This window comes from Prionailurus viverrinus, chromosome D2 (genome assembly GCF_022837055.1).
Source record: "Prionailurus viverrinus isolate Anna chromosome D2, UM_Priviv_1.0, whole genome shotgun sequence".
In the NCBI taxonomy this organism is placed as follows: domain Eukaryota; kingdom Metazoa; phylum Chordata; class Mammalia; order Carnivora; family Felidae; genus Prionailurus; species Prionailurus viverrinus.
Window position 1 is genome coordinate 4,712,280 of NC_062571.1, and position 27,519 is coordinate 4,739,798.

The 27,519-nt window shown below is 42.1% G+C and overlaps 1 long non-coding RNA gene across 1 annotated transcript; it reads left to right on the forward strand.

Annotated features, from left to right (window-relative positions):
- The first annotated feature begins 843 nt into the window (after positions 1-843).
- Positions 844-6,701, forward strand: LOC125148127 (uncharacterized). Its single transcript, XR_007145432.1, has 3 exons — positions 844-979; positions 3,785-4,043; positions 6,125-6,701. It is a non-coding gene; the product is annotated as an uncharacterized LOC125148127 (long non-coding RNA).
- Positions 6,702-27,519: the final 20,818 nt, after the last annotated feature.

Sequence of the window (27,519 nt, forward strand, 5' to 3'; positions counted from 1 at the left end):
ATAACTCTCTCTTCTTCTAAGAGATCACAACTTTTAACCTTCTAGTAAACGGCAGCTTCCACTGCGTAAAAACTTCTAGAAAACGCTTACTCCCGAAGCCTTCTAAGTCATGGTCTCCTGGATGACCACAGACGTCCCCAACTCTCATGCCGAACTTACACCTCCCATTGCAAACACTCCGGCAATGAACGTCTGAGGTGCACGTGGCCTGTCTTAAGTGTGAATACTCGTCTCGTGTAGGAATTCAGGCATCTTTAAGGGGACCTAGCACCATACTGATTTCTGACATCGCCATCGAAATGGGTGTGTCAACACAATCACTGGGTGTACAGAATACCACTGAGTGACTATCTTAGTGTGGACTGTGGGCTGCTATCACGAACTTCCACAGACCGGGTGGCTTAAACAACAAACATTTATTTCTCTGAAGGCTGGGAATCCTGTGCCGGCACGGTCGGCTCCTCGGTGAGGGCCCCCTGCCTGGTTGTCCTCATAAGGCTTTTCCCTGGTGGCTGTGCACCGGAAGAGGGATGGGGATTAAATGGACACGAATGTATACTTTCTATAATCGCTAGGGGAATCACTCTGTTTCGAATAGGTTAATTTAATCTTTCTGGGAGCTCCTTCTGAGTTAGAGAGTGGTTTGGTATACAGAGTAGGGAAAAGTATGTCCTAGGTGTGGGGTATGGCTTGAGCGAAGTCTTAAAGTTGACAGAGGGTAAGATAAAATACAATTATTAATGCCCGGAATTGTCCTAAGTGCTTGGTATAGGTGATTTAATTGTAATCGAAGCCTCTACAAAATGGTTATTTTATTACTGCTGTGTTGCAGCAGAAGCTTAGGCCTAGAGAATTGGAGCCACATGCCCAGGATAAATCCAACAAGGCCCGGGGCCAGGACTCAAAGCCAGGATTCCCGATTCCAGGACCGGGCTCGTCAACACCGCACTCGTCAGCCTCTCTCTGGATATCATAATGAGTAAATGTCCCTCTTCACAGTAAACTCGTTGTTTTTAAAAAGACTGCTTGATTTTTTTTTTTTTTTACTTTAGCTTTCAATAGCATGCTGGATTTATTTTTCTTTTCATAAAGTTTCTGCTGAATATTTAACACTAATAATTCAATTTGCCATGATTTTCTGAAGACATTTACAAAATGCGGATTATTTAATAATCAACAGATTATCAACTGAACAGAACATGTATTTCCTTTAGCTCTCTTGTTAGTAAAAGTGATCCATTTAGAACAAAATATAAAATGGAGAAGGCTTATCTGTACATATCAGTTAATAAAATACTGCCATGAGGAAATTATTCAACTAATAAATCAAGAGCACAGACTTACCTGAAACAGAAAACAGAATTTAATATAAATGTTTAATTTCTGTATGTTAGCTTGAATTTCGCTTTTGAATTGAAGAGATCTCATATGTGAAAGAAATAAGAACCTGTGAGATTTGAAATTTTTTGCAAATGTAGGGGCGCCCGGGTGGCTCAGTCAGTTGAGCGTCCAACTCTTGATTTCGGCTCAGGTCATGATCTCACGGTTCATGGGTTTGAGCCCTGCATCAGGGCTCCATGCTGACAGTGCAGAGCCTGCTTGGGATTCTCCCTCTCCCTCTCTCTCTCTGCTCCTCCCCAACTATCTCTTTCTTTCTTTCAAAAATAAATGAACATTAAAAAAGTTTTTTTTTTGCAAAAACCTCCAATCGGTAAGTTCAATTCTGCCATATTCTACTAAATGCATAAATGACAATCGGGAACACTTGGAAACAAAACAAGATATATACCAGACACTGTGAAAAGTACACTTGACTAGATAATCCACAGTTTTCATTCTTTAGTGATAAATGAAAGATGAGCCTGTTCATAACACAGTATTTTCAGTGCTTTTGAGACAATGATTTTCAGTCCCCCCCCATAAAAAAATCCTTATCAAATCACTATTCAGAAACATAGCTTTCTACACATTTTCATTTCTTCTGCCTACACTGTAGCACCTCATAATAACTCCCTGACAAAATTAAAAACAAAAAATCACAATAGTTTTTCTTAAGGCACCCACACGTACTTGGAAATGGCAAACGAACCTTGTTATTTCCCCCCTCATTACGATCCAACTTTTTGTTTAATTTCTTTTTTTTTAACGTTTATTTATTTTTGAGACAGAGAGAGACAGAGCATGAATGGGGGAGGGACAGAGAGAGAGGGAGACACAGAATCGGAAGCAGGCTCCAGGCTCTGAGCCATCAGCCCAGAGCCCGACGTGGGGCTCGAACTCACGGACCGCGAGATCGTGACCTGAGCTGAAGTCGGGCGCTTAACCGACTGAGCCACCCAGGCGCCCCTAGGATCCGACTTTTTACTGACTTCTGGGAAACACCCCTTATGCCTCAAAGACCTTAGCTCCTTACTGGTGTCTCGACATTACTATCATTAATACTGGCCGACTTCCATGTATACTTAGATGACTGGAGACCTGGCCCATGAGCTTCTTTACTGCCTCTCTTCCAGTGATGCCTCATGGCCACCCCCTGCCCTGTCTTTATCAATCACTACAAATTCTCCACAATCTCAATTTCGAGTGTCTTACTCTCCGAACACCACTTTCTACCCGTCCAGCGTACTGCCTTTACTTGGCAGCCAAAGTCCAATGACCCTTTTGCCATACTGGCCCCTAAAATCTAATGATACTACATCCATCCATTAAATTTCATGGTGGATCATTCTTACCGCTTCTTTGCACGCAGCCTAACTCCTTCTCCATCTCTTAAAGATTCATTTGCCAAAACCCAGTCTGTAGCTCAATCCAATGACCTCACTACTCTGCCCAGCTGTAGAAAAACACTGACTTGCCAAACACTTGAATTTCAATGACTGCAAATCCCAGGAGAGCTTTTAATAACACCGGCAGCCATGTTTTATTTCCCGGTCCCATTTGCCCTGCCAGACTCCTCGGTAACGAGAGCCTGCTGTCTTCCTCCAACCTGCAACACCTTCTCTCCCACGCTCAGTCTCAGCTCGTGACTCATTTTCCTCATAAAGTAGAAGCATTCAGGGGGCGCCTGGCTGACTCAGTTGAGTGAGTGTCTGACTCTCGATTTCGGCTCAGGTCACGATCTCACGGTTGGTGTGTTCGAGCCCCGCATCGGGCTCTGAGCTGACAGTGAGGAACCTGCCTGGGATTTTCTCTCTCCCTCTCTCTCTGCCCTCCCCTGCTTGCTCTCTTTTAATACACATTAAAAAAAAAAAAGTAGAAGCATTCAGAAAGAGATTTCTACAAATCCCCACACCTGCAGCTACCTGTCTGCCAGCATTAGGACACACGTACTCTGCCTTCTCGCCTGTTACTCCCCCACAGAACTGGCCCTAGTCACCTAAACTGCCGACATCACCAGTCGTGCATGAGACCCCGTCTCCTGTCCTACAGACGCCAATCCACAGCCTTCTGTCCTGCATCAGTAATTCTCTCTCTCTCTCTCTCTCTCTCTCTCTCTCTCTCTCTCTCTCTCTCTTTCCTCCTCACCCTTTCCTGGATCATTTCATTAACATACAAACATTCCCTTATTCCCCCCACCCTTTCCATTTCGACGGGGGTGTTTGCTCAGAAATCTCACGAATGACGTCTCTCCCCAGTTAGATAGCCACATATATTGGATGCAAGTATGTCCATTTCACCTTTGTGCGGATTTAAGTGAGTTGGTTAAAGCTAAGAGGGAACGCGAATTATGGATAAATGGTGTCTCTGTCTCAAAAGGAGAGCCTAACGAGGACATCTATTTCAGAACACCGGGTCCTGGCCCTCGCTTTATGTCACGACATCACGAATGGAATCACCTCGCACAGCTGAGTGCTGCAAGATCACAAAGGGGCAATGGGGGCGGTCTGCCGGAGAAGCGTTTCCATCCGTGCTCAGAGAGCGATGCTAACGGGGACAGGCTCTTTCCTCAAGTTGATAGGGACAACTCCTTCGGTCTAAAGAACATCATCTACAAGTGAGGAGAGTTCCAGCAGCAAGGCAAGCAACGTCCTTAAGGCAACGCTGTAAGTTCGTGCAGGCCAAGGGCACACAAAATGAAAACAAGGTAGATGATATAGTTCTAGTCCTGGATCCTTCAGTTAGGTTGTGAAGTTTAAAAGCAATCAGCCGGACGGTCATGTCTGGGAGAATGATTTGTCTTTGTCTGACGGCGCCTCAGTTGGTTTGCAATTCACGCTAATTGTGATGTATTATACACTCGTTAATGTCAAGAGAACTAACCTTTTAGGGGAAATGTTACCATTGCCAAACGGTTCAACTGAAATTCTGGAAATGCCCGTATTTCTTCTATATTTCCAAATTATTTTCCGCTTTGCCATTATTTTTCCAACTTTCTTTAATGACGAGGTCTATCAGAAATGTGTGTTCACGGGGGCCTGGGTGGCTCAGTCAGTCGGTTGAGCCTCCGACTCTTGATCTAAGCTCGGGTCATGATCTCATGGTTAGTGAGACGAAGCCCTACACTGGGCTCCTTGCTGAGTATGGAGCCTGCCTGGGATTCTTTCTTTCCCCCTCTCTCTGCCCCTCCCTGGTTCTCTCTCTCTCTCTCTCAATATAAATAAATATTAAAAAAAGAAATGTGTTTTCATGCTTAAATAAGAAAGACCAGACCCATCTAAAGGGGCAGAGGCCATGTGGATTGCTAAGTAGCATTCTTAAGACACGATCTCAAAGTGTTACCTCAAATGTTCGCAGATTAAGCTAGGTAAGAGTTGCTGTCTGCATATTACTAAAATAATTAACAAAAAGCCAATAATAACTAATATTTGCAAAATGGCTTATGCCATCTCCTGTATAAAGCTTTTCAAATACTATTTATTTGGACTGTCCGCTGCAGCCATGTGAAAGTCCAGACTCCTGCATGTGGTTTAAAATCATCTGGCCTCCACTTACTTCTCTCCTTATCTTTCCATTCTCTGGCCCAGTTCCCCAAGTTTGTTCTCCAAAACAAAAGTGAACTCATTTTTATTTACAAAATATGCCAAGCTCTTTTTTTTCCTGACCTGTGCATATTTTCCATCCGAAAAATCTCACCTCTTCATTTACCTGGTTGTCATTCAACTGGTCCAGTTGTCACCTCCCCCCGCCCCGGGGGCGGGGGGGGGGGGGGGTCTCTGAGGCTCTCTCAGATGCACGTCCCCTAAAATGCTGTACTTGCTCACCTGCAAGGACCCTGTGATCAGGGGTCACCCACTCATCACTGCAGCCTTAGTCCCCAGCCCAAAACTTCCCGACAGATTTCAAGACGGACAGTACGCACTTGATCACAACGTTTTTACCACAGGCAGAATAAATGTGACCATTGGTGCCTCGGTTTGCAAACGAGGAGCCTGAGACCCAGGGAGGCGAAATAAGTAGCCTGCAAAGAGACAGATTAAAAAATGGTAACAGGAGTTTGATTCTAGATCTTCCCGTTATAAATGATATATGCTCTTTTCAAGTGGGTGAGATGCAAGCTCTAAAGTAATTGCACTGCGGCAATGAGAGCCTTCAGGGCACAGGTGGCGAATGTGAAAATGTGCACCAATTCCTGCAAACTTACCGGTGAAATCCGAAATGAACTGGGATGCAAGGACATACACGTACGAGCAACGGCACGTTACCAAAGTTGTGGCAACCCAAAACTGAAAGCATGTTCATTCTACAAAAGCTGCTTAATTGTCATCCCAGAGGAGATCAAACTTAGGTGTTGTGTCTATGAAATCTGATCGGTGAGGGGATGCAAAATTCTAACAGGGGGACTCTCTGCCTTTCCCTGGCTATTAAAACACCCACTGCCCTTGACCTCAGCTTTTGAAGGGGGCATGTGTTGTCCTCCCTCAATGTGCCTCACCAAACATGTCTTCTCCTAAATTCTCCCATCTCATCAACTAACCAACATTACAAACACAGTTGCTTTAATAATCACAGAACTAAGTAAACAAAAATACTGAAAAAATACTCTGCCCAGGTAATGTCTTAGGATTCAAAATGAGGTGATATTCATTAGTCTGTGAGAGTCAAATGGCTGGTTTCTGCACAGAAACGCTGGTATAGAAAGGTAGATCTTCATCTGTTCTGAGCAATTCTTTCCCTTAACCTACAGAGCTTCGCTACGTACACCATTTCTTCGGAATCGGTGTAGAAGACTCCAAGAAATTCTGGCACGAGATGGTGCTGCGGCAGAATCAGGGAATGCAGAAACGAGTGAAGCAGGTATCTAGTTCTCGTTTCCTTCAGCTTCTGTGTCAGATAACATCTAGTACAGATGATAAGAATCTGCTCCTGAGAAGCGACGTAGATGTTTCATGTACTAGAATTGGAACCCCAAAGTTTAATGACTTATTAAGAGATGTTTTGTTACACAGCAGATGCTGCAATATTTTTCGTGCTAGGGCTGTCTTCCTATTTCATCAGGCTGGTTGCACCATATTGGATTTATACAGGTGACATGACTCCAATGACCCTCCTTATGGGATCTGGCGGTGATCGCACGAAGACTAGCACAGGGCACAGAAAGTTTCCTGAACTTGTGACTGGGCTTTCTGACCCCAGAGACATCCAATGTCTTAACAGAAGGTCTGGATTTGGAATCCCGGTGTTACACTGCTCTCTTAAAATAATAAAATTGGGAGAACATCAGGATAAGCGAGTTATTAAGAAATCACTTTACCTTTACCTTCCCTAATGAATAAAAATAGATTTCTCTGAATAAATTTGTTTTGGAAATTCTGCATGCCATAGCAGCCCCAAGTTCTCCAAAGTATTCTGGAATGCTATGGTTTTCGTGAAATGTTTCAATAAAGAAAGCGTTCCGTGGGGCGCCTGGGTGGCACAGTCGGTTAAGCGTCCGACTTCAGCCAGGTCACGATCTCGCGGTCCGTGAGTTCGAGCCCCGCGTCGGGCTATGGGCTGATGGCTCAGAGCCTGGAGCCTGTTTCCGATTCTGTGTCTCCCTCTCTCTCTGTCCCTCCCCCGTTCATGCTCTGTCTCTGTCCCAAAAATAAATAAACGTTGAAAAAAAAATTTAAAAAAAAAAAAAAAAGCGTTCTGACTTGGTTCCCGAATCTCCTCCTGTCTGCTCACTTGACACATCCCATCTTTAACCATCCCATGAGGTCACGCTGGGAGGAGTGCTGAACTAATTTAACCCTTCTCCGACAGCTGCACCACAGAGAACGTTCTCTCTCTTTACTACTATTCTTCCAAAATGTAGACAAGGCGTCTGTGTGTTCCCACCTGGTGGCGAGTCGTCTTAGGAGGCCCTTTCGGCTCTGGGTGGACAGGAAACAGAAAGCGTCTCCTGTCGGAATCTGAAACGCATGCGTCCCCACACTCATCCTCCAAACCCCTGACCAGAGTTGGATTGTGAAGCAACACGGAGGGTAGTCACTACTATCAATTTGCTTTGCCTTTTTGGTTTGGTTTTTTTTTTTTGCACCATGAGTTTCCTCACCTTCCTTCTGGGAACACAACCTGTTCTCCCCACAGATTCAGTTCTTGGCACGTCCTGTCTTCTTCCTTCCCAGAAGCTGTGATGGAACTGAGCATGAGCACATCACAAAACAGGGCCAGCGAGGGTCTTCCTGGGACCACGGGGAGAAGCCACACTCTCCTTCTGTTAAGCTGGGAGGGCACGGTGTCTGTTGGTCCTGCTCACCTGCTTGTCTGGCACAGAAAGACGGCCTGTGCTGCAGAGGAAAACACGCAGTGGAGACAGAGAGAGTCTGGCGAGGTGGGGAGGGGTTCCCGATCCTCAGGCGTGAGGACCGGAGTCTCAGAATACTTTGATACTGTGAGAAGCAGAAGTATGCTTCCCGGTACGTAACCCATAAATAATTTTATTTGAGAATGTTTAACTAAAACCTATGATTAGGAACATCCTTGTTCACAAGGGTCAGACTGTCAGTGCCTGAGTGATTCAGAGATTTTGCGTACGGAATAAAATCTGAATGTAGGGGCGCCTGGGTGGCGCAGTCGGTTAAGCGGCCGACTTCAGCCAGGTCACGATCTCGCGGTCCGTGAGTTCGAGCCCCGCGTCGGGCTCTGGGCTGATGGCTCAGAGCCTGGAGCCTGTTTCCGATTCTGTGTCTCCCTCTCTCTCTGCCCCTCCCCCGTTCATGCTCTGTCTCTCTCTGTCCCAAAAATAAATAAACGTTGAAAAAAAAAAAATTTAAAATCTGAATGTAAATGTTTTATCTGGTAAATTATTTCGGTTTGGTCCTTACTTTGGCAGTTAAAGATAGTTTATTTCTTTCGGGGCCTAAGAGCAGGCAAAAGCTTCTCTTTATTTAATCATTTGACATCCTACTATCTGGATTTGGTCTTAGGAAATTATTAAAATTTCTCGTTGGGATCACCTCAGTAGCACTGAGGAACTGTACCTCCCCGTGAAAACTTCCGGACTTTGTGTTCTGGTGTGCTTGCTGGGGAGGGGTGTGAAGAACAAAGTTCCTTACTCTGACTTCTTTACAACATCCCTCATCAAACACTCTGTACACGACCTAGAAAAAACTGTCCCCTCGCTGTCTGTGCCTTTCCTGTTTGGCAAAAGTCATCCTCAAAGATGTTATCAACTGAACGGAATGTTTTGTGTCTGGAGCTTTATTTAGGTCAGTGAGTCAAGCGTTGCCACAAGGCAGATCAAAATGGTGCCCTCCTGACTTGAACACCCAGAGCGAGCTCCACTCCGAGAGCATTTAAGCGGCGGGGCGCCACGATACGTACGCTCATGTCCTGACGGATGTGCCCAGAGATGTGTTCAGTTCTTGGGTTCCTTCCCACACGGCACCTCCCGCTGCACTTTATTGACACCAGATGTTCTTTGTATCAGTGAGGCTCCTACAATGTCTATTTAAAGTTAAATGGAGTAATTGAAGCCAGAGCGTGGTGCTCTGAATGAAGTAAATCAAAGCACATCACAGTCATAAAAATGCAGACTAGGGAAAGCATGAATGAGAGAAATCCATTATAAAAAAGAAAGCCAGACTAACACAGACCAAAAAGCTCTGATTAGAATTTATCATCTCACACAACACTGATAGGAATCAATTGGTAAGTGCTCAGAGCTCTGACGCCAGAATTAGTGAGCGTGCCTCACTATATAAATCAGGCGAGACTCTTCTGTCACAACGACCTTCCCCACGACAGCTCAAGGAAGACAATTCTTCACCAGGATCACCGGGGGGATCAGATGCAGAAATCCAGCTAATGACAGGAGACACGGACCTGAGGTCCAATCATTCTGCCGACGTAACGCTTTCGATGGACGTTTTAACAAATCAAGGCTTACCCAATAATTGATGGTAGGAAATGGAGACATGATTTAAAGTGATTTAAAAGAAAACTAAGACAGGAAGGACAGTGTGATTAGAAGGGCTCAAAGCGAACCGTGAACCGTGAGCATTAATAAATGTGGATTTTAATAGGCACGGGTCTGGCAGCCAGCAGACAGCAAGCACTCAGACAGACTGGAAAGAACTGAGGAATCACAGTATTACCTCTCCTGAAAGGGATCACCGGAGGCAATCGTACATACACCAAATTACAATAGTAATTGAAAAGCACAGAAATCAAAACTAAACTAACGTTATAAAGTGTAAGCATAGCAGGATAATGTTTTAATGAAGTTAACTACTGTTTTCCTTCAAAAAAATTTTTTTCCAGGCATTTTCCCTATTTGATGCCCATGTGGGCAAATACTGGTCTGCATTCATCACTTCAGCAAAGGGATGCGACCAGGCACAAAGCAGAAGGAGCCGCTCGGTCTCTGCCTTTTGTACCCCCAAAGATTAAATTCCTTTGGAAACCTGTAAGGATTTAGAATGAAACGTATGGGAAAAGCAAAGGGAAAAGCAAAGGGAAAAGAGGAGTGTTTCGTGCCAACTCCCACTCAGACTGGAAAAACAATCTGCTGGGGGGAGAAGAGAAGAGACGAGGCAGTAAGGAAATAATAAGGAAGAGAAACCGTAGAGTCTCTGCGAGAGGGGTCCTGTGCCCTGATGCCGGAACACGATGCTCAGAGTGGGCTCGGGGAGGGCAGCAAACGACCAGTGAAAGTAAGGGACATCTGTGAAATGGATCCAGCCAGACAGAGCCCTGGACACGGAGAGTTTCCACTGCCACATCATGGGGCGGAAGCCATGGGATGACGCCCATGTCTCCAGTTTGGCTGTGGCGTGGAAGTGGATGCCAACAGACTTGAAGGGGCCTTGAGGACAGGAACGCGGGTTATCTCAGGAGGGATCTTTATGGCCGAATGGCAGGGACTAAATAGGGCACGGGAGGTCTCTGAGCATCCCCGCTGAGGTAGAGGACCCCAGGGCCCGATCGCCACAATATCCGGGTGCCACATAAGCCTCCCAACAACTTCTTAGCATTCCTGCAGAGTTTTGCTATCAGAGTTGGGTTGTGATATAGAAAGACAGACTGTATACTTAAGGTTGAGGACCCACATTTATAATCATTATGAAAGTATTTCAAATGCCTTTGAAGAGAAGAGTACCATATGCGAAATGAAGGGAGGTATGTACAATATTGGAGAGAAGAAAGAAATAGCTGTCACAGAAATATGAAGTGTTTTAGAGAATCAAAATGGCAAGGTCAGCCAAGAGAAACGTGTGACTCCCGAAATCTGTAGAGCTCTCATCAAGGTAGATGGACACCTAGTGCCTTTTGCTTCTTTTTTGTTTAAAGTTTCTTTATTTTGAGAGAGAGACAGCACAAACAGGGGAAGGGCAGAAAGAGAGGAAGAGAGAGACCATCCCAAGCAGGCTCTGCGATGTTGGTGCAGAGCCCGACCCGGGGCTCGAACCCACGAACCCTGAGACCATGACCTGAGCTGAAACAAAGAGACGCTTAACCGACTGAGCCCCCCCAGGGGCCGCCTAATGCCTTTTGCTTCTTAAAGGTAAGCTTAGCTCCTGGTGTTGGCCACTCTGACTCATGACTCCATCAAACAACTGTCCGCCGTATCACTGCAGCCTGAGAAAAAATCGGACAAACCAGCCAAGGGAAGGTGTTCTGGCTTGGAGGCACGCGCATCCGCAGCCGTGAAGAAGTAGGCGTGTGCTACCCCACAGCAGAGGAGAGAGCAGGGCACAGGGTGTGAGGTGAGGCAGCCTGCTGTGTGTAGAGTCGTACTGAGCCACTTAAAATTCTAACACAATAAAAGAAAAAGACGAAATATCCTCTCTCTCAGGCTTTTTGAAACAGTCACAAGATGTACTAGGAAAAGCAGACTTAGGACACTGTTTAGAAATTTCTCCTACCATTTTCAAGTGGGAACAAACAACCATTTTTAAAAGTTTTTGATTTAAATTCCAGTTAGTTAACATACTGTGTAATATTAGTTTCAGCTGTACAAAAGAATGATTCAACACTTCCATGCATCACATGGTGCTCATCACAACGAGTGCCCTCCTTCATCCCCATCACCTATTTCACCCGTCCCCACCCCCCCCCCCACATCCCCTCTGGTGACCAGAAGTTTGTTCTCTATAGTTAAGAGTCTGTTTATTGTTTGCCTCGCTCTCTTTTTTCCCCACTGCTTGATTGTTTTCTTTTTTTTTTAATGTTTATTTATTGAGAGAGAAAGAGAGAGTGCACGTGCACACAAGTGGGGAGGGACAGAGAGAGAGAGAGAGAGAGAGAGAGAGAGAAGCCAAAGCAGGCTGTCAGCACAGAGCCCGAGGCAGGGCTCGAACTCACAAACTGTGAGATCATGACCTGAGCCGAAGTCGGACGCTTAACCGACTGAACCACCCAGGTGCCCTGTTTATTTCTTAAATCCCACATGAGTGAAATCATATTTGTCTTTCTCTGACTTATTTTGCTTAGCATAATACTCTCTAGCTCCATCCGTGTTGTTGCAAATGGCAAGATTTCATTCTGTTTATTATTGCTGAGTAATATTCCATTTCATATATACACCACATCTTCTCTATCCATTCATGACTCAATGAACACGGTCGGTTTCCATAATTTGGCTATTGTAGATAATGCTGCTTTAAACATCAGGGTGCATGTATCCCTTTCCATTAGTATTTTTTGTTTTCTTTGGGTAAATACCTATTAGGGCAATTGATGGACCATACTGTAGTTCTATTTTTAACTTTTTGAGGAACCTCTGTACTGTTTTCTGGTTTGCATTCCCACCAACAGTGCACAAGGGTTCTCCTTTCTCCTCAACCTCGCCAACACCTGTTGTTTCTTGTGTTGTTGATTAGTCATTCTGACAGGTGTGAGATGATATCTCATTGTAGATTTTTCTTTGTTTTCCCTGATGATAAGTGATGTTGACCATATTTTCACGTGTCCGTGAGCCATCGGTATGTCTCCTTTGGAAAAATGTGTTTGTCTTCTGCCCACTTTTTAATTGGACTATTCATTTTTTGGGTATTGAGTTGTGTAAATTCTTTAAACATTTTGGACGCTAACCCTTCATCAGATATGTCATTTGTAAATACCTTCTCCCATTACTTATGTTGCCTTTTAGTTTTGTTGGTTCCCTCAGTGTGCAAAAGCTTTTCATTTTGATGAAGTCCCAATAGTTCACTTTTGCTTTTGTTTCCCTTGCCTCAGGAGATGTATCTAGAAGAAGTTGCTATAGCTAATGTTAAAGAAGTTACTGCCTGTGTTCTCTTCTAGGATTTTTATGGTTTCAGGTCTCACGTTTAGGTCTTTAATCCATTTTGAATTTATTTTTTGTGTATGGTGTAAGAAAGCGGTCCAGTTTCATTTTTTTTTGCATATTGCTGTCCAGTTTTTCCAACACCCTTTGTTGAGGGGACATTCTTTTCCTCATTAGACATTCCGTACTGCTTAGTTGAAGATTAATTGGCCACATATTTGTGGGTTCATTTCCGGGTTTTCTGTTCTGTTCCGTTGATCTATGTGTCTGTTTTGTGCCAGCACCGTACTGTTTTGATGATTACAGCTTTGCAGTATGAAGTCTGGAACTGCAGTGCCTCCAGCTTTGCTTTTCTTCTTCAAGACTACTTTGACTATTCAGGGTCTTTTGTGGTTCCATATGAATTTTAGGATTGTTTACTCTAGCTCTGTGAAAAAAATGCTGTTGGTATTTTGATAGGGATTGCCTCGAATCCGCAGATTGCTTTGGGTAGTGTAGATATTTCGGCAATACTTGTTCTTCCATTCCATGAGCATGGAATGAGTTTCCATTTGTTAGCGTCTTCAATTTCTTTCATCAGTGTTTTATAGTTTTCAGCATACAGGTTTTCACCTCTTTGGCTGGGTTTATTCCTAGGTATCTTAGTGTTTTTGGTGTTGTAAATGGGATTGATTCCTCAATTCCTCTTTCTGCTGCTTCATTACTGGTGTATTACAATGCAACAGATTTCTCTACATTGATTTTTGTATCCCGTGACTTTACTGAATTCGTTGATCAGGTCTAGCAGGTTTTGGGGGGAGTCTTTAGGGCTTTCTGTACATAAGTATCGTGCCATCTGCAAATAGTGAACATTTTATTTCTTTCTTGCTGATTTGGACCCCTTTTATTTCTTTTGTTGTCTAATTGCTGGGGCTAGGACTTCCAGCACTGTGTTGACTAAAAGTGGTGAGAGGGGACATCGCTGTCTCATTCCTGATTGTGGAGAAGCTGTCAGTTTTTCCTCATTGAGAATGATATTAGCTGTTGATTTGTCACATATGGCCTTTATTATGCTGAGGTACGTTCCATCTAAACCTTCTTTTTTGAGGGTGTTTATCATGAATGGATGTTGTGCTTTGTCGAAGGCATTTTCTCCATCTCTTGAAAAGATCATATGGTTCTTATCCTTTCTTTTATTAATATGGTGTATCACATTGACCTATTTGTGAATACTGAATCATATCTCAACCCAGGCATAAATCCCACTTGATCACGGTGAATTATTTTTTTAATGTATTGTTGGATTTGTTTTGCTAATATTTCATTGGGGATTTTTTCATCAGTGTTTATCAGGGATATTGGCCTGTAGTTCTCTTTTTTAGTGGAGTCTTTATCTGGTTTTGCTATCAGGGTAATGCTGGCCTCACAGAATACATTTGGAAACTTTCCTTCCTTTTCTATTTTTTGGAATAGTTTGACAAGAATAGGTATTAACTCTTCTTTAAATGTTGGGTAGGGGCGCCTGAGTGACTCAGTGAGTTAAACATCTGATTTCAGCTCAAGTCATGATCTCACAGCTTGTGAGTTCAAGCCCTGCACCAGGCTCTTCACTGGCAGTGTGCAGCTTGCTTGGGATTCTTGCTCTCCTCTCTTTCTGCCCCTCATGCACTCTCACCTTCTCTCTCTCTCTAAAAATTAATAAACTTAAAAAAATAAAATAAATGTTGTATAGAATTCACCTGTTAAGCAGTCTGGTCCTGGACTTTTGTTTTTTGGAAGTTTTTTGATTACTGATTCTACTTCATTGCTGGTTTTTTGTCTGTTCAAGTTTTCTATTTCTTCCTGTTTCAATGTTGGCAGTTTATGTGTTTCTAGGAATTTATCCATTTTTACCTGGTTGTCCAGTGAGTTGCTTTATAGGTTTTCATAATAATCTCTTATAATTCTTTGTATTCCTGTTATGTTGCTTGTTATTTTTCTTCTCTCATTTATGATTTTATTTATTTGAGTCCTTTCTCTTTTGGTAAGTCTGGCCTAGGTACGTGAATTTTATTAATTTTTTTCAAAGAACCAGCTTCCGGTTTCATTGATCTGTTCTATTATTATTTTGGTTTCTATATCATTTATTTCTGCTTTTATCTTTCACTCCTTCTGTTGGTTTGGGGTTTTATTTGTTCTTTTTCTAGCTCCTTTAGGTGTAAGGTTAGGTTATTTGAGATTTTTCTTGCTTCTTGAGGTACACCTGTATTGCTGTATACTTTCCTCTTAGGACCACTTTTGCTGCATCCCAAAGGCTTTGGACTTTTGTGTTTTCATTTTCATTTGTTTCCATGCACTTTTTAAAATTTCTTCTTTGGTTTCATGGTTGATCCATTCATCATTTAGTAGCATGTTGTTTAACCTCCAAGTATGTGTGGTCTTTCTAGACTTTTTAATGTGTTTGCCTTTTAGTTTCATAGTGTTGCAGTCAGAAAAGGTTCATGATATGACTTCAGTGTTTTTATATTTGTTGAAGCCTGTTTTGTGACCTAATGTGTGATCTATACTAGAGAATGTTCCATGTCCACTTGAGAGGAATGTGTATTTTTCTGTTTTAGGATGGAATGTTCTGAATATATCTGTAAAGTCCATCTGGTCCAGTGTGTCATCCACAGTCATCGTTTCCTTGTTGCTTTTCTGTTTAGATGATCTTTCCATTGATGTAAATTGGGTGTTAAAGTCCCCTACTTATTGTGTTCTTATCAATGAGTTTCTTTATGTTTGTTATTAACTTTTTATTTATTTTGATGCCCCCATTTGGGGTACATAAATATTTATAATTGTTATATCTTCTTGTTGGATTGTCCCCTTTATTATTATATAGTTCCCTTCTTTGTCTCTTGTTGCAATCTTCATTAAAGTCTATTTTCTAATACAAGTATTGCTACACTGGCTTTCTTCTGAAATCCATTTGCATGATAGATGTTCTCCATCCCCTCACTTTCAATCTGCAGGTGTCTTCAGGTCTAAAATGAGTCTCTTGAAGGTAGCATAAGTAGGCCTTGTTTTCTGACACCCTGTGCCTTTTGATTGGAGTGCTTAATCCACTTAAATTCAAAATAATTAGATAAGATATGTATTTATTGCCACTTTATTACTTGTTTCGTCATTGTTTCTGGAGATTGTCTCTGATCCTTTCTTGTCTTTCTTTCATGTTTTGCTGATTTGCTTTAGTGACATATTTGGGTTTCTTTCCCTTTATTCTTTGCATGTTTATTAATTTTTTTTCAATATATGGTTACCAATAGGTTTGTATATAACATCTTCTGCAAATAGTCTATTTAAGTTGATCATCATTCAAATTTGAACCCATTGTTTTCTCCTCTTCTCCCCATGTTTTCGGTATATGCTTTTATATTTCATATCCTTTTTTGTGTGTGAATTCCTTGACTGATTTTTGCAGACATATTCATTGTTACTGCTTTTGTGTTTCCTGCCTTTTCTGTCATTATTGGTCTCTCCTTTCCACTTAACGTGTCCCCTTTAATCTTTCCTGCAGGGCTGGTTTAGTGGTCATGCATTTGTTTGGTTTTTGCTTGTCTGGGAAGCTCTTCATCTCTCCTATTCTGAATGACAGCCTTGCTGGACAGAATATTCTTGGTGGCAGATTTTTCCCATTCAACACATTGAATATATCCTGCCAATCCCTTCTGGCTTGCCAAGTTTCTTATGAAAAATCTCCAGCTAGCTTTATGGGTTTTCCCTTGCAAGTTAATGACTTCTTTTGTCTTGTTTATTTAAAAAACGTTTTCTTTATCACTTTATTTTGCAAATTTAATTACAATATGTCTTGGTGTTGGCCTGCTTTTGTTGATTTTTATGGGAGCTCTCTGTGCCTCCTGGATCTGGATGTCTGTTTCTTTTCTCAGATTAGGTTAGTTTTTGGCTGTTATTTCTTCAAATAAATTTTCGGCCCCTTTTTCTCCCTCCTCCTCCCCCCCTTCTCCTCCTCCTTCTCTTCTTCTTCTTCTTGGACTCCTATAATACAAATGTTTTCCATTTGATGGAGTCACTGAGTTCCCTAAGTCTATTCTTGTGCTGCATAATTCTTTCTCTCTTTTGTTTAGCATTATTATTTTCCATTGTTTTGTCTTCTAGGTCACTAATTCATACCTCTGCTTCTTCCAGTCCACTGTTCATTGCATCAAGCCCATTTCCAAAGTTGTTTATTGCATTCTTCATCTCTGATTATTTTTTAACCCTTTTATCTTTGTGGTAAAGGTCTCCCTGATGTCTTCCATTCTTTTCCAATGCTCAGTGAGTATCTTTATGATTGTTGCTTTAAAGTCTCCATCAGGCATGTTACTTATATCTGTTTCACTTAGACCTCTGGTCATGGCCTTATCCTGTTCTTTTATTTGGGATAAATTTCTCTGTTTCTTCATTGTCTAAGTCTCTGCCTTCTGTGTGTTAGAAAAGCCAGTTATGTCTCCTGATCCTAAAAATAATGGCCTTATGAAAAAAAAGGTGATGTAGTCCCCAGGACTGGTGCTCTCCAGTGTGTGCCACAAGAACTCTGCTCTTGTGTTTTGGCTGCTCTGTCCTCCAGGCAGGTGGTCTGCAGAAGCTCTCCTTGCCTGTTGTCGGCAGTGTTTGGTCCCTGGCCTGAATGTGGCAAGTTTTAACTAGGTGTGCTCTAGTCTGCTCATGAAATGAGACCTGACACCACCTCCACCAGAACTGAGGCCCTGCAGAACTCTCTGTTTGAGGGACATGGTGTGGGCAGGGGTTTGTGCTAGTCTTCCTGGGGAGGGCCTGTGGCACTAGACCTGAGCCAAGTTTAATTGAGAAGTGCAGTTCCACCAGAGCACAGGGGGCTAGGGCTTGGTGTAAGCAAGTTAGGCCACCAGTGTTGGCACTGCGCTGCTTCCTATAGGTGGCCCTGTGTTTATGCTGAGGAGTTGGGGAGGGAAATGCTGCCAGCCAGCTCCTTTGTTCTGGAGAGATGTCTCCATGAATACTGCCTCACAGGGATGCCTTCTGAGAAGAGAGAATCCTCTCTCCCCTGTGTGCCCTAGGTTTTCTTCAGATTTCTGTTTCCACTGTGTGCCCCAGGTTGTTTGCCTGCCTTCTCTCCAGGAGCAGTGCACTGCCCTCTGGGTGTTACACCAGCCAAGCCCACTGACCTTTAAAACTCCAGGCTTTAAAAAAATAATAATTAAAAAATAATATAACTCCAGGCTTTACTCTCCACCGGTTGCAAGAACTCATGAAATTCATCCCCTCTTGCTTTCCAAGCCAATGGCTATGGGGAAATGTACTCCGTGTACATCCCCCTGTGTGCTCCTCTCTCCCTCATGCCCTTCTCTCTCCCCTCTGCAACACCTGTGATCCTTTCTCCCCTGAATCATGTCTCCACATTTCCTACATTCTCCAATGTCACCTCTTCTCTCCCTTTACTTGTGGAGTTTGTTCTGCCACTTTTGGGGTCAATTTCCAGGGTATGTAGGATAATTCGATAGTTATCTACTTGTGTTAATGGGACAAGATGAGGCTAGGGTCCACCATCTTCCTCTCTCCTCGACATTTATCCATTTTTTGACTGAAACAAATTAAGTGTATTTATAAGATTTAGATTGTAGACAAAATTTTGAGGAGAAATGTAAAAAATGGGCTGAGACTTAGTAAGAAAAACAAATCCTATGTTTATGGCTACTCTTTCTTCAATGACAAGAATGTGAACTCCAGGAAGTTAGGGGAAAACATAGAAAATAACCGTATCACCTTAAATGAGAAAGAATTTCTGAAACAAGATGCGAAACTCCCAACCTTTAAGAAAAGGTACATAATTTCATGTTCATTTAACTTGAAAGACACATTTAAAGATAAAGTGTAAGAGGTAAGCTCTTGGTCAGGAGCCCACATTTACCAGATATGCAGAAGACAAAGATGAATTCCCAAAATATGCTTAAAGCATGTACTCATACACATGCACAGTGAGATATCACTTCACACACTCATAAGACTATTACAATTAGTAAGTCTGATTAATAGCAAAGGTAGAGGAGAATATGGGCGAAGGGGACTTAGGTGGGTGGGAATGCAATTTGTTAGAAAAATGTGGACAATTAGAATCTAGTATGACTGAAAATATGTATTCCCTCTGGGCCAGAAGTTCTGCTTCTTAGTTTGTAACCTATGGAAAGCATTTACTGCAGCAATGTTTTTAATAGTAAAATACTGGAAATAACCTAAATATCATCAGTAGGGGAAGAGCGTAAATAAAATTTTCTAAGTAAGAGCACATTATGATTATAGAAGTGAACTAGATTTCTCTATCTCAAAGTGATTAGACCTCAAAAAATATTTATTGAAAAAAGCCAGTTGCATAATATGTGACAATATAATATATATATTTGAAAATTCTACAGAAAACATTTAAGAGAGAATTTTGGACCATTAGACCAAAAACTGAACAGATTCCAACTGTCACCATCACTCACACAGTTGTTACCTCAGACCAATTCTTACGTATTTAAATAAGACCTCTTTAAATATCTCAGGAGAATACAATTGCTGATGTTTTGCTAACTTCTTGAGTCATTTTATTAATTTACTCTTTAAATACCTCAAATTCATCCCAGATTCCACAATAAACAGAACTTCAATTACTCTGTTTAAATGAAGAGATCACATCTTACCAGGTTGGAGAAAAGGGATCAACCAAAGTAGAGACCTTTTTAAGCCTTAAGAAAATATAAGCCTCGTTTATTATACTGAACATCCAATACAGAGCAAATCATGTATGTCAGTATCGTACAGGTACGTACACTGCGTTAAGTATGACACAGAGTGGATGAAGACTTTCGCTGGGGATAGAAGATATGCAAGCAGAGACCAAAAGCAATTGCATGATGACTGCATTTGTCTCCTAGGATGCCGTAAAAAAGCACCACAAAGTAGCTCAAAACAATGCAAATGTATGTTCAAAGTCCAAGATCAGAGTTGGTTCCTTCTGAACGCTCCAAAGGAGGCTCTGTTCCGGGCCTCCCTCCCTAACTTCAGGGGGCGGGCTGGCCCTTCCTGAAGATGATTACGCTACCCCAGTCTCTGCTTCCATCTTCACATGTCTTTGTCGGTGTCCAAATCTCTCTCATTTTACAAAGGTACCAGTCATATTGGATTAAAGCCGATCTGATGATCTCATCTTAGCTTGATTAAATCTGTAAGAATTTATTGGAATACAAACTGGTGCAGCCACTCTGGAAAACAGTATGGAGGTTCCTCAAAAAACTAAAAACAGAACTACCCTACGACCCAGAAATTGCACTACTAGGCATTTATCCACGGGATACAGGTGTGTTGTTTTGAAGGGACACATGCACCCCCATGTTTATAGCAGCACTACCAACAATAGCCAAAGTATGGAAACAGCCCAAATGTCCCTTGATGGATAATGGATAAAGAAGATGTGGTATATATATATACAATGGAGTATCACTTGGCAATCAAAAAGAATGAAATCTTGCCATTTGCAACTACGTGGATGGAACTGGAGGGTATTATGCTAAGTGAAATTAGTCAGAGAAAGACAAAAATCATATGACTTCACTCCTATGAGGACTTTAAGAGACAAAACAGAGGAACATAAGGGAAGGGAAACAAAAATAATATAAAAACAGGGAGGAGGACAAAACAGAAGAGACGCATAAATATGGAGAACAAACTGAGGGTTACGGGAGGGCTTGTGGGAGGGGGGGATGGGCTAAATGGGGAAGGGGCACTAAGGAATCTCCTCCTGAAATCATTGTTGCACTAGATGCTAACTAATTTGGATGTGAATTTAAAAAAAATAAAAAATAAAACAAGTTAATAAAAAAATCGGTACGAATTTATTTCCTAATAAGGCCACATTCACAGATACCAGTGTTAGGACTTCAACACATGATTTTCTGGGGAAACACAATTCATCCCAGAAAAATGACGTCATTCAAATCCCTGAAAAAGGCTCTGAACGCTGCTAGTGGTGAAGATGCCCACTTTAAAGAAGCCAGGGAGAGAACTTTTACCAGCACAGAGCATCCAGGTCAGAGGAACTGCATCTGAAAAATGGCACAGCGACACAAATCACATGCATTTAAAAGAATCGCTTTGTTGCTTGGAAGTAAATGTTTCCAGTGCTCAGAACACCGTGAACGGTAATGTGATATAGCCCCCTCACTCAACTTTTCATTCAACAATTTGTTCACCTAATAACATTATGACAAGGTTGGGACCTACCTAAGTGCAGAGGATATAATACTGAGGAAGAAAGGCAGAATTCCTGTCCTCATGGAGGAAACCGGGTTAGTAAAACAATCATACAAACAAACGTGAAGTTTGTAACGCTGGGGTGGAAGTACACGCAGGGCTACGAGAACAGAAAAAAGGCCCGATTGATCTAGGCAAGGCAACAGTGTTTCCCTGAGGAGGTGACCATTTAATCCACAGTGTGAAATTGGATGCAAGTCCATGAGTCCAAGGAGGGCAAGTTCAGCTTTCTGAGAAGGAAAAGCAGCAGCAGGTGCACGCACCCAGCAGAAGGAGGTCGGTGAGAACGAGGGGCTGGAAGAAGTCTCGCTGTCAGGAGGCAGAGAGGGTGAGAACGTGAAGCTAGAAATGCAAAAAAGATCCAGAGATTATGGAGGTGAGGAAGACATAGGAAGAAGCCATGCCTGTACAGTGGAGGCAAGGAGCAGTTTAAGGCAAAACAATGAAATTATTAAATGCGGGCTGTTAATAATCACTCTGGCCACGTATTATAATTTACAGGTAGGGACACTAGGAATCAAATAAATTGTTTTGCCAAAGTCAAAGTTTCTTCAGAAGCAGAATGAAGACAAAGCCAAGACCTGTGACCTCATCTGTCACGAAAGAAAACAGTAGGGGTTGCTCAAACACCTGTGAAAGGAGAGGCACCTCCTCCGGCTCCCCCATCCGGGTAAATGCCATGCCAGCCCCAGTCCCTTCCCCCGTGCAGCTCTCCCCCTGGACCGTGTCCAGTCCATTGGCAAACACGGCCAGTTCTTATAAGATTTTCTTGAATCCACTCACTGGCTTTGCCACCCTCCTCACTGGTCCACGCCATCATCACTGGTGGCCTGGACGATGACAGAGTCTCCCCGAAAAACCTGTTCTCTCTACTGCTACCGAATTGATATCATGCTTCTGTCTTTTTTTTTAAAGAATGTATAGTCTGTCGTGTCACTCCTCTACTAAAACCCCCCAGGGGCTTCTCAAAACTCTTAAATCAAAACACTTCACCATAGCCTATAAAATCCTGCAAGATCTGGCTCCCACTTGATATGAACTCTGAACTTTCTCCTTAACCACACATGGGCCTTATCCATTCCCCACACACCCAGGTCTTTCCTACATCAAGTCCTTTGAACTCGCTACTCCCTCTGCCTACGGTGTTCTTCCGCCAGCTCTTGTAAGACTGGGCCCTTCTTATACTTTACATCTCAACCCAAGTTTCACCATTTGAGAGTGAAGTTTGTGACCGTTCTATCTAAAGCATTTCTAACTCAAAATTCTGTTTGATCTTTTTCCTGGCTCTTCTTACATATCTATCATTCTATCTACCTACCTACCTACCTACCTACCTACCTATCTAGATATGTAATGTATTTCTATTATTACTGTCTACTTCACCCCATCAGATGTGAGCTCCCTTAGGAAGAAGCTTTGTCTTCCTTGTTTAATGCTGCACCTTTTCCTTTTTCATAGTCAGTGATGGATATACAGAAGATATTCAATCACTCTTGGTTGAATAAATGGATGAATACATACAGAGATCAGCATTTTTTTAAAAAACACTAAGAATGAAAACATGAGAAAAATACACAAAAACAATTATAACAATCTCCCTGAATTCTCATCTAAAATAAATGACTTTTAAAACATTTATCCCCTTAGTTGGGGATTTTTCCTCCTTGGAAAAATGTGTTTTATGGTCAAGTTTAAAAAAAATATTGTTTTTAGTCTTGAGTTTGTCTTTATCATAACGTGCTAATGATTTTCTTTTTTCTTCCTTTCTTTCTCTTTCTTTCATTCTTTCTCTCTGCTAGAAAAATATGTCTGAGCCTTCAAATGAATGAACACACTAGGGACAGTGTTATAAGGGCAGCTGGCATCTCAGTCAGAGGCATCTTGACATACTGGCTCTAAGGACATAATGCTGCCACGTTCCACGTAATGAAACAAGGTGTAGAAAACATGTCCAACTGCTAAATGAGGAGAGTTGGGGATTTTTTAACACTTTTAATTAGCAACTTTTCATTGTTTACGACTTAGAAGAAGGACTGCTCTTTCTTATTACTCAGTGAAAACAGACAATTGCTGATTTCATCTGATTCATTTTCCATAATGTAAACTAAAACTAAGTGGACCATTTCAATTTGAATGTTCTTTTCCCAAAGTCACTCCGCCTGTAAAATGACTTGGGAAATAAGAAACCATGAATAGATTTCACATATCTGTGTGACATGTGTTTAACTTCTTCTTATCTGGCTAAAGCATTGTGTCTTACTGATTAGTAGTGTTATTTCTTCATTTTTATCACTTGTTTTCAATACATTACAGACATGTTTACAACGCTAGGTGTTTTTCATAACTTAGCAACAAATATTTATAGAGCAGTTACTATGTCCCAAATCCTATGTAGGATAACAGAGATGCAAATAAACACAATACAGTTTGCTTCCCCCTAGTATAGAGTCTCATGGTAGAGCATACACCTAAGTAGTCAAGAGCACAGATTTTCACATAGTAAACACTGCCCCTAACTAGCTACATGATCTTGGGGGAAGTAGTTAAAAATGACTGGATTTGGGGGAGAGAAATTATTTTTTTCATCAGTAACATGGGCACCTATCTCATAGAGTAATTAAATATTTAGTGCATTAGTAGCATTCAGTTAATAACAATGATAATGTAGAAAAGTGAGAGAAATTGTTCTTGAAAGGAAGCAAATTTGAGCCAGTTGTTTTAGGAGAAAGGCAGAATCCCTTTTAGGGAAAGAACCTATTTTAGGATAGGATAGGATGGATGAATGGATGGATGGATGGATGGGGAGAAAGAGAGAGAGAGAGAGAGAGAGAGAGAGATAGCTTACATAGAAATAGCAATTAACAATCAGAAAGAAGGTGTGGATTCTTCATGTTCTACTCTGAGAACTAAGGGGATAATGATCTCAAGACATACAGCATGGGAAACTGGTCCTAGAGACCCAGGGACCTTATAATTCAGTTGTTGTTGTTTTTTTTTTTTACACTTATTTGTTTTTGAGAGACAGAAAGAGACACAGCGTGAGCAAGGGAGGGGCTGAGAGAGAGAGAGAAGGAGAGAGAGAGAGAGAGAGAGAGAGAGAGAGAGAGAGACAGAATCCAAAGCTCTGAGCTGTCAGCACAGAGCCCGATGCAAGGCTCGAAACCATGAACCATGAGATCACAACCTGAACTGAAGTTGGATGCTCAACCGACTGAGCCACCCAGGCACCCCATGGGACCTTATACTTCATAGTAGATTAGGAAAGGCTAGAGACATTACTTTTATTTTCTACTTAAGGGAAATAATCTCTATATACCTATTTTCTTCCACAAAAAGAAGGCCAAAGACTAAACTACTCTAGCGAAGGGGAGTGAACTAGCCATCGATGAATTCCACTGACCTTTCTTCCTTATTGGATTTGCCTTTTGTCAGGTCTCAGCTGTTCTTCCATGGTAGGATCTCTCCACCACACAGGGAAAGCCACCTCAGTCTGGCTCAGCCATATGTGTATGGATAACTCTGGATAGATGAGCGTGCTTAACCATGGACCTAACCCATGTCCTCCAGTTCCACCTTTATCTGTAATTATAATGATATTTTGATACTCCATTTTCTGACAGTGTTGTAATATTCTTCAAATGAATCAGAACACAAGTGCAAAAGAAGGGTGTGTTCATAATATTTGCTCCGTAGCAGCACTCTCTGATAGAATATGTTATAGTGAGAGAAATGTTCTCTACTCTACACTGTCTTATATGGTAGCCATTGGCCATATGTGGTACTAAGCACATAAAGTGCAATTGGTGTGACTGAAGAAATTATTTGCTGACTATATTTACTTTTTTTTTAATGTTTATTTATTTTTTAGAGAGAAAGAAAGCTCGAGTGAGGGAGGGGCAGAGAGATAGGGAGAGAGAGAATCCCAAGCAGGCTCCACGCCACCAGCAAAGAGACTGATGTGGGGCTCGATCTCATGAACTGTGAGATCATGGCCTGAGCCAAAATCAAGATAACCTAGTGAGCCACCCAGGGGCCCCATAACTGTATTTACTTTTAATTAAATTTAATATTGAACAGCCATCTGTGGCCACTGGCTGTAACAGACAACAAACTCTAGATCCCAATGCTTTTCTTGAACTCTCCGGCCTTTTCATTCCCTCTTTGAACAGGGAATATTCATAGTGACTTATAGGGCTGACCAGAGAAGTAATGTATGTATTTTTATACGAATTCTATCTCGACTCTAACCCATGAATGTACCACAAAGGATTGTGAGGGGTCAGGGGGAGAGCTGGTAGGGAAACGTAAGGGACCACCAAGGACAGGAAATGCCAGTGTCCAGAAAGACCCAGAAAGATTTCCTAGAGGTGCATCACTGAAAAGAAACACTGAGAAGTCCACGTTTAGATGCTAAATGATGAGGCCCTCAGTATGAACTTCTATGAGGATGAGACAGATATCACCTACTTTGTAAAGTTAACCTGGGTTTTAATCATTTTTGTTTAAGGAGTCAGTGGCTCAGTCAGTTAAGCTTCTAACTCTTGATTTTGGCTCCAGTCATCATAGGGTCTTGGGATTGAGCCCCACAGTGGGCTCTGCACTGGGCATGGACCCTGCTTCAGATTCTCTCTCTCTCTGCTCCTCCCCTGCATGGGCAAGCTCGCTCTCTCTCTCGCTCTCTCTCTCTCTCTCTCTCTCTCAAAAATAAAATAAGCTTTTTGGTTTAAGAAACATGTAAGATGTCATCATGAAAGAGATGTTACTAAAATAAAACACAGGTTATCTCCGTAGGTTCCATGCGGACCACATCTGCCTTATTCATCACTCTTTGCTGAGTGGGGGTGATACAGTAACACCTGCATGCAAACACGAGCAACACCCCGTAAGCACAGAGCTCAAGTTCACCAGCGGCCATGGCATGAACGGTAACTTGAGGAACCTGTCTGCTCCTCAGGCTGTCAAGAGCCTCATGGTTTCTCCTCATCTCAGCTTCTCCCGGGACAACCCTTCCTTCTTTCCCTTCCACAGGCCAACTTCCTGTACTTGAACATGGTGTAACCTCACCCTGCATAATCTGTGCTCCCCAAGGTGAGGGGCCCCACACGAGACACTGAAGAGTGTCTGTGTTCCAATTACGCATTGGTCTCATGGGCTCACCTTAAGCCAAGGGCCCCAAAAGGGGCAAGGCAGGCAAATTACTGCTATAAATACTAGCCCTAAGATTAGCCTTGATGGTGTGATTAAGCAGAAATGGATAACAATGTAGTATTAGTAGTATGTAGGGAACCTTTCCGGGGGTTCCATTCACATTGTTTAATTCTCAAACAAAACAAAACCTCGAAATCTACTTATATTATTTCCTTTCTACAGATGAGAACGTTGAAGTTCAGAGACGCTAAGGAATATCCAAGCTACTAGGGACAGAAACAGCCAGTGCTTTTTGCACTAAAAGGGTCTGCTTCTATTTCCAATCACATTGTCAATATTCCTTGGCAGGAATTTGTATTAGGTCAGAAGTAGGGCTATGCTAACACACACCGTGATTTATACCTTGAGTCGCCTCTGAACTCTAAGTTCTTGTAGAAATTCCTTAGGCAATAATTAGGCGTGTGTGTGTGTGTATCTTTCACTAGATTGAATATGCCTTCAATACAGCAGGACTTTGAGGGTGCCTGGGTGACTCAGTTGGTTAAGCATCCGACCTCGGCTTGGGTCATGATCTTGCAATTCGTGAGTTTCAGCCCTGTGCTGGGCTCTGTGCTGACAGCTCAGAGCCTAGAACCTATTTTGGATTCTGTGCCTCCCTCTCTCTCTGCCCTTCCCTGGCTCCTGCTCTGTCTCTCTCTTCCTGTCTCTCTCAAAAATAAAGAAAGATTAAAAAAAAAAAAACTAAAGAAAATACAGCAGGACTTTGAACATTTCATTGTTCTGCTCTTCATGTAGGCTTATCCCTTATGGTGTTAACTTTAGAAGAGTAAAAGTACGTTTCTAATTGAAGTGCAGGTATTTCCAAAGATAGATTTGGGGTCAAGTACACACATTGCCTTTTGCACCTTTTGGTGACACTTCCAATTATATATGACTAAGTCCTGGAGACGTAATGTACAGCATGGTGACTATAGGTGATAGTACTGAACTGCGTATTTGAAAGTTGCTGAGAGGGCAGATCCTAAAAGTTTTCGTCACAAGAAAAAACCTGTAATTATGTGCGGTGATGGATGTTAACTATACTTATTATGGTGATCATTTTGCAATACATACATTTGTCAAGTCATAAATGCTGTGCACCTAAAACTAATGTACAATGTCAATTATCTCTCAATCACACACACACACACAAATGTTCAACATATATTCATATATTCACAAAGCATATGTACCTTTCTCATGAGGGGAAAAAAATCTCAAAAAAAAAAACATGGATAATTTATTTTTTTTAAAGTGTTGCCATTTGGCCAAATCTCTCTTCATTTGTTTGTCCCTGAAAGAAATACAGGATGGCCAGCCAAGTGCTATGTGTTTTCGATTTTCATTAAATGCTTGTGGAGGGTGGAGTGGGCACTGCCTAACAATTCACAGCCTCTGAGTGTGTGGATAAGCAA